This window comes from Macaca nemestrina, chromosome 4, assembly GCF_043159975.1.
Source record: "Macaca nemestrina isolate mMacNem1 chromosome 4, mMacNem.hap1, whole genome shotgun sequence".
Taxonomy (NCBI): domain Eukaryota; kingdom Metazoa; phylum Chordata; class Mammalia; order Primates; family Cercopithecidae; genus Macaca; species Macaca nemestrina.
The window spans coordinates 146,031,956-146,045,348 of NC_092128.1; the positions used below are offsets into that span (position 1 = coordinate 146,031,956).

At 37.6% G+C, this 13,393-nt stretch overlaps 1 protein-coding gene across 13 annotated transcripts in view; it reads right to left on the bottom strand.

Moving 5' to 3' along the window:
- LOC105466343 (activator of transcription and developmental regulator AUTS2) overlaps positions 1-13,393 on the bottom strand; it is a 1,205,160-nt gene that overhangs the window by 505,471 nt on the left and 686,296 nt on the right. The window lies entirely within an intron of this gene.

Genomic DNA, 13,393 nt, shown 5'->3' on the forward strand with positions numbered 1-13,393 from the left:
TGTTAAATGCCCTCTGATATAATACTGTGCTAAATGTTTTTTTATATCATTGGTAATTTGTTTCATAAAATTGGGAAATTATTTTTCCTTTACACAGAAAAACATAAGCTTATGATCATTTATAACAGAGAATTTTAAAATTGATGCCTGCCTGCTCACCTCCAAGACATGCTTTGAGAAATCTCTTGTGATCAATTTGTTTGAATGTTCTACATCATGACTCTTCATATGCAAGATTTTTCACAAATTGCTGGTTTCTATACTCCCTGAAATCTTGGCTTAGTTTAGCTTTTTTGTTATATGGTGCAAGACTTTGAATAATGTGATTTTTTCCACCAGTGACAGAAGTCTAGCATTCTGTGGGATCACATACAAAAATGCAGCCCCTCTTACTAAATTAGGTCTGTTTTCTAGTTTTCAGAACCAGAATTTAATAGAGAATTTAGTTATTTATGTGTTTTCCTTCCCTATAAATGTTTATATACTTAGTAACATCCAATTATTATTATTTTCACCTCTAACTCCTAATGGTTGAAGACTGTATTTCTAACTTTCATAAACACAAAAACTGGAATAAATTCTAAGAATGAACTAGAAGGGAAGCCCCAAATCACCTAATCCTCAACACTCCAACTATCTCTGGTCTTTGGTCCAGACACAACCTTTCTGAGCTTCCATTTCTGAATCAAGAAAGAACAGCAGACTTGGAACAACAGCTCTATAAACCTCTATAAACCAAGACTTCTCCCCATTCCTTGTATTCCCTTTCTCCCTTCCCTTCCTCAATACCCTCCCATAAAAATAATGGTAAGAGGGTCTGAGGGATGTAAATCTTATGTTTCTGTTTTAGGTAGAAGCAACAGCCCATAGGACATTCCTCAGTACCTTCCACACAGAAGGTTGTCAATAGACACCTATTGAATGGTGAGTGAATAGGTGCACAAATGAAAGAGAAAGGAGCACATGGATGAGAATTTTCTTCCCTTGTCTCAGAATACTCTGATGCATCTTCCAATAGCACTGGATTCTTATGCAGTTACAACCCACTTAACACTCAGATGTTCCTTGGATCATATGTGCAGTGACTCATTTTACTTTCATTTCCATCCATGGCAATCACACATGTTAACCTATTCAAACGAACACTTTCAAAACATTTAAATATTGTGGGTTTGTAGGAAGATGTTTGGAATACATTAAGCTTCTTTTCAATCTCTAAATCACAAACTAAGCTTGTGAGTCTGTTTAATTTTCACGTTGCTCAGAATCCATCTTATTAACACTGTTACAATGACGAGACACACCCAATATTCTGATCCTCTGCTTTTTTACCCTTGAAGTGACAGCATTCTCTACTGGGTCCTGGGTAGATTAAAAGGTATGCCCTACGGGTTGCATTATCTCTAAATCATTCATGATGTATTACGCTTAGTATAAATGAGTGAGTCCCATTTGCACAATTGCCCTATTAATTTACTCATCATTGATTTACACCACTTTTGCTGAAGTTCTTCTACCAGACCCCTATTTTATATGCATTCTCACTAGCTCAGTTTCAGAATTTTCCTATACCGTTCAGGCCTCCCTATCTCATCGTTCTTTCATTTGTCTTCATTTATCCATCTTTTATCTCCATCCTCCCTGGTTCCTCCCCCTCCTGCCTTCTTTCAGTTTCTTCTTGCTTCTCCATTTTCTGTCTCCTTTGGCCTTCCTCCTCTCTTACTTAAGGGGACCTAATAAATCTCCAATTAGAGGCTGGCAGTACAGAGAAAAGAAATCCGAAGACTAAGAAACACAGACAGACTCAGCAAGACCAAAAAAAAAAAAAAAAAAAAAATGCACAGAGTGGGTAAATGAAGTCTGAAATCTAATCTGACGACTTCAAGTATTAAATTCTTTACAAAGGGGAAACCTTTGGTAAAGCTCTTAAAATAAAGATGACAAAAATTGTGCCCTTCTGCCACCTTGAAGAAGCCTTCAGTTTTCTTTCCCCTATGCCTCATATCTTTAGAGGCTTGTTTTACTATTCAGCTAAAAAGCAAAAATTCTCTTCCTTCAGCTGTAGCCAGAATCTAATCAACACCTTTGAGGGAATATCTAAGATCAAAACACCACTGGGACTATCTAAGGCTGAAATATAAGTATTACCACTGTGATTTCCACAGGTAAGATTTTTAAATTCTCATTTCATAACATTTTTTGGTCAGATCAAAAAATAATCTTTTTTTTTTTTTTTTTTTTGAGATGACATACGAAACTCATCTCTTGTGGGTTCGCTCTCCGTCTTCATCTTAAAGACTCACTTGATTGGCTTGTCCAAACAAAAACTAGAAGTTATTTTATGCAAAAATATACATAATAAATGCACAACTGAAAATAACATTAAAGATAAATATTACTTTCCTTCTCTCTACCTCTTGTAGGTGAGAATGTTATTTTAATTTTACTTTGACACTTTTAATTCTAGTATTTGAGTGGACAAAAAGTAGGTGGTCAGCAACGCACTAAACTACTGGGAGGAGCCATTAGTTTAGTTTAATAATCTTTATTTAATTTCTTTAGTCTGTATAATTTGCGAATCTATTCATTAATATCTGACTTACTGGCTTTTGCTCAGCTGGCATTTCTGACAGGAAACACTGCATTTCTAATATTCTGAAAGCATGTAAAAATATGGAAGTACACTACAAATAAATAATAATTTATCCAGAATATGAAACTCTGGGCCAAGGACCACAAGTCATTCATCTTTGTAACACCAAAGCGTGGTACAACAGTTGAAGGTGTAAGAAGAGGACGACCCATCATAGGACCACACCCTATTCTCAATATTTCCCTAAGTTCTGACCCTGTCCATGAAACTCACTACAGTTGCAGAAACAGAGATTCAGCAAATCTCATGAGGAGCAAAACCAGAAGAACAGCAACATGTAGAACTGAGACAAAAAGGAGAAGAAATCAAGGCAACCAATATTCATAGTAAATCAAGGGAAGTTTCAACCTGGTAAAAGCAACAACTTAATTGTCTTGTAGTTTGATTCTGGAGATTAATGTAAAAAATACGATTCTTACAAGGAGTGATGCTGGGAGTTTCTAATACGTTGCCTTAGAAAGAGACGCCTATGATCAAAGTTCCATTCAGGAAAATCTTAGAAAATGGGTAGCTCATGTGTCCAATTTTGGGACTCATTTTCTTGATTTATGAAGATATTGATGTTTTTATAAGGACACAGAGGCTGGACAACATGATCCCTATGGTAGCTTTGACTAAAATTCCACGAAAAAGATTTTGGAAATAACCTACTCTACTCTTGTAAGAAATATTACTTTAGGATCTACCACTCCTCACTTATATTCAGTAGCATATTTTAAATGTTTTAAAACATTTTAAAGACAAGTATCATTTTCACTTTAAATACAATATTAGTATTTTAAAGGATCCTTAAAGTTTCATTAGATTTCCTTTTAGCTAGGTTGAAAATCTTTTTCATCAGAAATATGTTTTTATATTTGTTTGGAAAATAAAATTTCTCATACTCTAGCATAATCATAGTATTTTAGAGTTGAAGGAACAGTTAAAAATATAATCCAGTTTTGTTTTATTTTTTACAAGACTTTGTTTTATTTTTAAAAGTGTAGAGAGTATGGTGGTACACATGCCCTACGACTCCAAACTCCAGCTTAAAGTAGACTCACTTAGAATTTCTCCATTTATGTTTTACTGATACTCTTCCACAGGTAAACCTTTAACCCTTCAGTATCTTCCTGTTGCTCTCAGGTGACAGACTGGAACCTACACCTGGCCTTCGAGACCGTGCACAAGGTTGCCATTCTTACCCCATTTTTACTCTGCCAATGACCTCTCTGAAGGTCTGCTTTCTGCACTCCATTCTCTGAGAACATTTTGCTCATCCTCTACTGTATCACTGAAACAAGTCTTTTCCTGCTTCAGAGTCTTTGAACGTGTTGCTCTCTTTGCCTGAAGACTTATCAGCCCCACCTTCACCTGGCTAACTCTTACTCAGCCAATAGATATCAGCTCAAATGTCATGTACAAGCTAGTCTACATTCACAGTCCCTTACAACATTGCTAATAGCAACTGCCATGGCTTTCATTTAGTAATTCAAACTTTGTTTCATATAGGTCTTGCCTGCTGGGATGTAAGCATTAGGAGGGCACAGTGACCACATCTCCTGTTCATTAACATATTCCAGCATCTTACTCTGGGCCTAATACACAGAAGTGGCTCAATAAATATTTGATGAATGAATATATGTGCTAATGGAGGATCCTATGGATACAAAGAAATACACAAACACCAAGAGATAACTATCAATATTAAGTATCAAATAAATATCAATGTATGACCCAGATGAAGGCTCTTAAGGAATTTGGAAGAAGATATCAGTACATGGAAGCAGCTGAAGAAGATTTCAGGGAGACAAAAAAGACAACATGTAGATGTGCTAAGATTGACGCTTACTGCATGACTTATTCTCATTAAAATAAATTGTCTCAACAATTACATTGCTCCTGATTTCCAAACATGAGAATACTGCTAGTAAATTGCAGGCCTAAGAGTCTACTTTATGTCTGGGCTAACTCCAAAGACTAATGGGTTTCCACTGCACAACACTGTCCCAACTATTACAAAATAAACACTACCCAACAAAGGAGGCAGCACGAGGGCTAGGCCTTGAAGAACAGATACCGAAGGGTTTCTCAGAGCAAATGTGTTTTATAAATACCATGTCGGAAATATACTCTCTACTACACAGTCATTACGGTTCCTGAAGATTACATGGTATAGGCATGCTGAACGGGAATTTACTAATTTATTCCAAATATAATTCCCATGTTGACTCAAATGTTAAGAGCTTCTGACAGCAGAGAGGCTCATAGAGAAACCACCCCATTTGCCCACTAAAAAAAAAAAAAATCAGCATGGCTCATACTATCCAATTTTATTGTTACCTACTTTCAAATTACAGTATCTGGTTATTTGTATCCATAAAGGGAAGCAATGCAGACATTTCAATACAACCAAAAGGAAACAATGGTAAATAAAAGCTGCACATGCAGAGGAAAGGGACCCTTTTTTGACATCTCCTTCAAATGCCTGCATCTCAGAAAGCAGGAAGGAGTCTAGAGTTTTTGATTTTAGTATTCCAGGTTTTCAGAACAATCCTGGACCTCTGCATGGATCTCCCCTGGCTTTCTGATGCTGAGTCTTCCTTTCCAGTGCTGGAGAGCAGACCAAGTGAAAGTGGGCCAGACCCCATCTCCATATCACAGTTATTTTCTATCAGTTTCATCTTCTTTATAATGAACTTGAGAAACTTACCTCAAAACCTCATAGGCTTCTGTGAAGCAGAACGGAAGTTCATTAAGACCTTTTGCTCTCTGACCTGCTGTGCTTTCTGTTATCAAGAACCACTCTGAAAAGGTCAAAACATATATGAAAAGGTGTTCGACCTCAACTACAATTTAAAAAATGCTAATAAAAACAAATATATATATATATTTTAACCAATCAAGCAGGTAAAAATGGGGTGGGGTGGGAGATGGCTGATATCCTGTATTGGTGAATAGATGAGGAAATGGTCCCTTCCCAACACAGAACATGAAGACACAGCTTCTGATCCAGAAATCCAGCAATTCCTCGGAATTGATCCTAAAATGATCACTGGGTAAGTGTGACAAAAAGAAAGTACATGGCAGCCACGCCATTAAATTGATGAACTGCAACCAATCTAAATGTCCATCAATAGGGAAATGGTTAAAAATTACATTTCATCATACAATGATATAATATGCAGTCACCAAAAATTAAGATTATGTATCGATGTGAAACATGAAGATAAGGTATTGATGTGGAAAAATCACCATAGTTTATTGAGAACTTAATATATGACATCCAGTATTGTTATATGTACTGGTAATTTTTTGTTTTTGTTTTGCAATAACCATATAGTAAATTTTATAATGACAAAACAAAATACAATATGATTTTGGGTGAGAGAGGTAATCCAAGATGACAGACACCATCCAAGAAGAATTATAAATATGCAATTAGATAAACTATGGGATTTTGATATACTAGTATGATCTGATTTTGTCTTAGAAAAGTAAGATAGCTGGCTCCTGAGAGGATGAACCTCTTCCTTCCTTTCTTCCTTCCTCTCTCCTTTCCTTCCTTTTTTAAAAAAGGATCTAACTTTAGTGTCAGTCTGCCTCCTTGCACCAGACTCTTTATTCTTTTGAAAGCTCAACAAACTAGGGCTTCCAAAGGACTATTCTAAGTAGAGATTCTAAATTCATGCCATGTTAAGTGAATGGTATCAAACAGATGTCAACAGTAAGTTTAAAAAATAAGTGAAACCTAACTCAGTAAAATGATTCAAAATATTATAGACTGTAACCAAACAGAAGTATACTTTATTCTCTTGTGGCATATGTATATATGTATATGTGTGTGTATACATACATATATACACATACCATAAGAGAACTATATGCAGTATTTCATTGATTCCAAGATACACATTTTAAAGTATTTTTACATCTCTGAAATTGGAGTGCATCTTAAATTTAGTGGCATGTCAGTTTGACATGTCAGTTTAATTATTAGTGTAGTTTTTTAGAGGTACATAAAATAATGTTGCATCTTGCAAGTCATGGCACCTTTAATTCGATGAAATATGGTTTTATTACAACAATTCATTCTTGTAATGGTGCAGGGAAGGGCAGATAAATCAGGTATTAAATGCTATTAATCCTTCCTTTCACAAAACAAAACCTAAACAAAAGAAAACTATTACTATTTTCTCCAGATAGAGCAATTTCTCCCATCCCACCCATATGTAAGCCAGTTTGCACAGAAACACTCACATTGACAATAGAGCCATCTTAATATTTCAACTCAAAGCACAAACTAATATTCTGAATGGTGCAAACAGTAGCTTTTTCAGGATTCCAAATCCATCTTCTATCCTACTATAGTATATAAATGACATAAACTTCTCATCAACAGCATAAAAAATTCATATTCTGTCTATATAGAAGCTGCTATGTTAGCTTTATGTCAACAATTGGTCTGATTTTTTTAATAGCATAAATGTTTAAAGAGGGAGCAATGCCTGTAAAATATCTATGGGGATATGAAAGCTGATATACATCAGGATGGAGTCGTTTCTTGAAGAGGGAGCAATTCTCCATATTTTATCTTGCTCAGTCCTCCATTCCCGCTTCCACAAAATCCCTCCTCCTAACGGTTCATTTCACATTACTTCTATCAGCTAAATATGGCAAGTGTGCTAGCTTGCTCCTGCATTGCCAGAATAACAAATACCTTCTTCACAGGGGCTGTGGTCTGAATGTTTATGTCCGCTCAAAATCTACATGTTGAAATCCTAATCACCAAGGTAATGGTATTAGGAGGTGGGTTCTTAGGGGAGGTGGTTAGGTCATGAGGGTGAAGCCTTCATGAATGAATTAGTGCCTTTAGAAAAAAGGCCCTAGGAGCTTGTGTACCCCTTCTACCATTTAAAGGACACAGCTAGAAGGTGCCATCTACAACCAGAAACTAGGCCTCATAAGACAGTGAATCTGCCAGCATCTTGATCTAGGAATTCCCAGCCTCCACAACTGTCAGAAATAAATTTCTGTTGTTTATAAGCTACCTAGTTTTTGGTATTTTGTTATAGCAGCCTGAGGGGACTAAGACAAAAACTGCTACCAAGAAGGGAGGGTACTGCTGTAACAAATAACTAAAATGTGGAAGCAGAAGCAGCTTTGAAGCTGGGTGATGGGAAGAGGCTGGAAGAGTTTTGAGGTGCATGCTAGAAAAGGCCTACGATTTTACAGTCATCTTTTTCTACTAGGAACCATGTTCTGAAACAAGGCACGCCCCACAAGGTTAACATGCCCAGGGAAGTTATGGGCACCCCAAATATTGCCCCCCAGCACACACACATTGTAAACAATGAGCACTGCTCCAAGAACTCAAAATTACCATTTAAGCTTATCTGAAATCCTAACAATGCATGTTATGCTCTTTCATCTATCTATGTGGTTTCTTCTGGGTTTGATTTTTGTTGTTATGGGTCAGGGGGTGGGGGTGGAACAAAGCAGCAGATAGAGTAGACTGCTGTTCTGGCTTCCTCACTGAAACTGAACCTGAAATTACACAGTCTGTACCCTTTAACATTTGCTCTGTACTAGCTGGAGAATGACAATAGCCTTTAAATGCTCAGCATATGTTATTTGCTTATTGATACAATATGTAGATCTGAAACATTACTCTGAATCTTCAAAGCACTAAACAAGTATTAAATGTTTACAACAAGTAAGCACATTTGGTAAGTATGATAGAAAATACACACTGGATTGTAACACCCCAAATAGATCGTATTTTTCTTCTCTGTATGTTAACAAATGTTTGAACCCAGGTCTTCCTTTAGGTTTTCAAATGGTTGGCCACTTTCTATTCTCTGAATGTCTTTTCTATGACTCTTATTTTCACCCTCTCACTTTACAGAGAAGAAAACTTTCTACAGCACTTGCTGTCTCTTTTTCTCTTCATCAAGAGATGATCAGAGCAGGGAACCTCCACCGGGCCAAGCTGTGGAGTGGGTGGGATCCCCCTAATTGCAAAGTAATCTCTTTCTCTAGGTATATTTTGCTCTATATTGCAGGTAAACACAGATGAGGCTGGTCTGTACTGCAGGTACAGCATAGATGAGGCTGCCATCCACACAGGCCTAGGCACATCCCTGTAGGATCTCAAGGTATAAAAACCATCATTCTTAGCAAACTATCACAAGAACAGAAAACCAAACACCGCATGTTCTCACTCATAGGTGGGAACTGAACAATGAGATCACTTGGACTCGGGAAGGGGAACATCACACACTGGGGCCTATCATGGGGAGGGGGAAAGGGGGAGGGATTGCATTGGGAGTTATACCTGATGTAAATGACGAGTTGATGGGTGCTGACGAGTTGATGGCTGCAGCACACCAACATGGCACAAGTATACATATGTAACAAACCTGCACGTTATGCACGTGTACCCTAGAACTCAAAGTATAAAAAAAAAAAAAAAAAAAAAAAAAACTTATGGGCAGAAGGATACAAAGCTTAACTTTAAGAGGATCTGGTCAACTCTCTCCAATTCAGCTTTCACTTAAGTGCACAAAATTTAAGGGATTGTTGGATGTTTACCCCGATACCCATCAAGTGCATAGTTTGGATCTCAGTTATCATTCATTCATTCATTCTCACTTTCTACACACACTTTCTACACACACTATCTATAGATATAGATAAAAAAAATAAGGATGTGGATATGGATATGGAGACACAGATACACTATTTGCAAGGTCCATGAAGGAGATAAGTAAAATCCTAATAAATTTATTATAGTTCTTTTCAAATTTTGTCAGTGTTAGACAAAAATACCTATACATTATTGAGCAAACTTCAGAACTAGTGAGTAACAAAGAAGAAAAACTAATAGACTCTTCTTATTACATGTGTAAAATCATACTGGCTGTCAAAATAGGTTTCCAGGCTAATAATGTGTCAATACAAAATACCCCACTGTGTTGTTGTGTTGGGGTTGGGGATGGAGTGTTTTTGTTTGGGTTCTTAACAATCAATGAACTGTTCAAACCTCCAGGTGTTTATAGTTTGTTTTTTTTTTTTTTTCTCTATGACTAAAGCCAAAGATCCTCTAAAAAGTTTCCCTCACTTGACCAGGCACGGTGGCTCATGCCTGTAATCCCAGCACTTTGGGAGGCCGAGGCAGGCGGATCACAAAGTCAAGAGATAGAGACCAGCCTGACCAACGTGGTGAAACTCCGTCTCTACTAAAAATACAAAAAAAATCAGCCGGGTATGGTGGCAGGCTCCTGTAATCCCAGCTACTCAGGAGGCTGAGGCAGGAAAATCGCTTGAATCCGGGAGGCAGAAATTGCAGTGAGTCAACATCGTGCCACTGCACTCCAGCCTGGTGACAGAGCTAGACTCCATCTCAAAAAAACAAACAAATAAATACATAATAAAATAAATTTTAAAAAGTTTCCCTCACTTATTCCTAAAGCAGTGAACACTCTGGCTCATGAAGAGAGTAGAGGAGTGGGCAAACGAGGGAGGGACAAGATGAGAGAGTCCTAGAGCTGTAACTACTATTTATTGAGCACTTATTATGTGCAGACACTGTGAAGCACCTGATACATATTACATCATTTAATTGACCTCTCCCCATAATCTTGTGAGGCAGGAATTATTTTCATTTCTTAAGTAAAGAACTATGCATTCTAAAGTTGAAGTAATTTGCTCAAGGTCATATAGCTAACAAGTGGAGGAGGTGAGATTCAAACCCAGGTGTGCTTCATTCTAAAGTCTGTGGTCTTTACTGCTGTATTATATAACTCTTACTGTAGACAAATATATTTTTGTGAAAATAATTTTACAATGGAAGGGGGCATCAGAGAGCTACAGCCAAAGATGCACTCTGGCCTGCTTAATACAAAAGATGACAGAGCTGGAACTTTTGAGGTGGCAGGCTCCTTCTGGACAAGACCATGACTTGTATAAATCTTCTCAACAGTACATCTTCTGAACCAAGGTAAACCAAAGTGCTATCACCTATCAAATGTAGTAGTTCCGTAATTTTAGTGTAGACTTGGGAAGGCTTAACACACAATTACTAGAAACAAAGAATCTTTTAAATAAACTCTATTTCCTGTCACATCGAAGGCTGATTCCTTTCTGGGCAACGCTCATTTGGGCCTGATTAAATTGCTGTGATGAACTTCAGAGTTGAGACTGCCCTTGAGCCGAACATCTATCTGATCTTTAATTCTACTACCCACTCATTTCTTGCAGAGCTCACAATTCTCTTTGTCCCACTGGAGCAGCCTCATTCAGGTTCTGCATCAATACGTTCAGTGCTGAATTCATTTCTGCAGGGAGTCCAGTACATCTGAACTTTCCAAAATCATTTGGCCCCCATTACTGGTAAGCACTGCTCTTAAATAGGTTGTAACTCCAGCTAATAGGCTCCATAATCATAGTTGAGTTGAACAAAAGGGTCCGAGAGAGAGTGCCATCAGTCATTTTTATTCCCATCAAATAAGCTGCAAAAGGCAGAAACTTTCCGATTTCAGAATATCATGGTTTCAATTTGATCTTCAGTGCTTATTAGAGATGCAGAGGGAGAAGAAGAAGAGGCCCACCCAAAGGTGTACAAAATCCCAAGGCCTAAATTAAATGCAGTATTATAAATATAATTCACAAAGACAGAAAATAAAGCATTTTCCAATAAAATGATTTTGAGTTTTAAGAGTCTCATCTAAACTGCTGGAGGCCAAAGCACTTAATCTTCCTTCCAAACATGAACCTGACTACTTAACATTATTTAGTAGAAATGTAAAAAAGACAGCTTTGTTGGCAGTTTGACATTCTCTTTTGGTCTAATTGACAAGTAATAAGAGTACTCCGTAAAATCCTAAAACAATGACAACAACATAACAACAGAAAACACTTTCGGGCTGACTTTCAGTATGTCTGAGAAATTCCTATGGTATCCTTTAATGACAATCTTACCTTTAGATTAAATTATAAACATTCAGGTACAGCTGATATTTACATTTCAATGCTTTTTAAAATGAATCTTCATTTGTATGTATGTATGTATGTATGTTTTTGAGACACCGTCTTACTCTGTAACCCAGGCTGGAGTGCAGTCACATGCTCTCACTCACTCAGCCTCCACCACCCAGGCTCAAGCCTCCCATCTCAGCCTCCCAAGTAGCTGGAACCACAAGCATATGCCACCACACCCAGCAAATTTTTGTATTTTTCATGGAGACGGGGTTTTACTATGTTGCCCAGGCTGGACTCAAACTCCTGGGCTCAATCAAGCAATCCTCCTGCCTCAGTCTCCCAAAGTGCTGGGATTACAGGTGTGAGCCACTGTGTCAGGCCTAAAATGAATCCTCATTTAAAAAATACTTACCACAAAATACATCCTACTACTATTATGTACAAACATTCACACTGAAAGGTTATTATTCTGTGCTTGCTAAGAACAAGTTGGTCGAATATAGAATAGAGCGATCACATATTCTTGCTTGAGGATAATGAAATAAAAGTACCCACAAATGTCTGTAATGTGCACAGGTTTACCTTCTGCCCAGGAGTATGTTCAGATGCATCAGGTTAAAGGGAAGAATGGTTCATGTTACCAATCACCCAAAACTTCTCCAAATGCCTACGAAGCATTCCCGATACAGTGTTCTTTCTCTCTCTCTCTCTCTCTCTCTCTCTCACACACACACACACACACACACACACACACACAAATACACAAGGCAAATGAAATCTAACCTTTTAACTAAAACGGGTAACATATTCTTGACGTGATAGTTTTTTGCTCTCTTTGTAGATATTTAGGATTCTAGTAAGACTATGTTGCTAGTCACATTTTGCCCTATCATTTACATAGTCTGGGCTCTGATGTACAACAACAAAAAATAGACATCTAGAATCTGTCCTGCAGACGTTTTCCTTATAAATCTTTTTTTCTCCTTTGCCTACTGACTTTAAGATACTTACTTTAAGATAATTATTAGTCTATTTGTCATTCTCTATCAAAATAAAATCTCCCCCAATAGTACTATCTTCAATAAAGCACTCTTGCACACCTCAAGCAATGATGTGACCATGCCGTCACAATGGGCATAGAAAGGGAGCATGCAAGGGACCCTTACAATATTTTAATACTTTAATTACCACATCTTAAAATGCAGTTTCCTTGAGTACTAAGAGTCAAGATTGAAATCCAAGGTTTCCCTTCATTTGTGATCTTCTTTAAAGTCTCTGTGACAGTATTAACACTCTTGATCACTCCCTTGCCAGGTTTCATGGGGAAAGTCCATCCTTTATCTATCATTCTCACCTCTCTGAAGTTTCCTTCTGTGTATCATCACCTTCTTCTCACTAAGGAAGAAATGCTCAAGAGGCTCGGTCTTATATTCTATCTTCACAATCTCGATCATCCAAAGGCTTCAATTAATACCTCTATGGAGGCTCTCCTCGGTCTGAAATCCAGTTGTCCACTGGACAGATCCATCCTAGCAGCCCATCAAACTCCATATACAAACCCTTCAACGTGGCCTACAAAGCTCTCAACTACTGGCCTTGACATGCCACTCCGGCCTTAATTCCCATTACAAAACCACATATATTTCACACTGAGAACAAATGGATGGTTGTCTATTCCAAGAATGCCCTGCTGCTATCCTGCCTTGCTATTCATTTTATATCCCCTACCCCACATCTTTCCGGATGCGATCCTAACTATCTTCTGAAGGCCAGTTACCA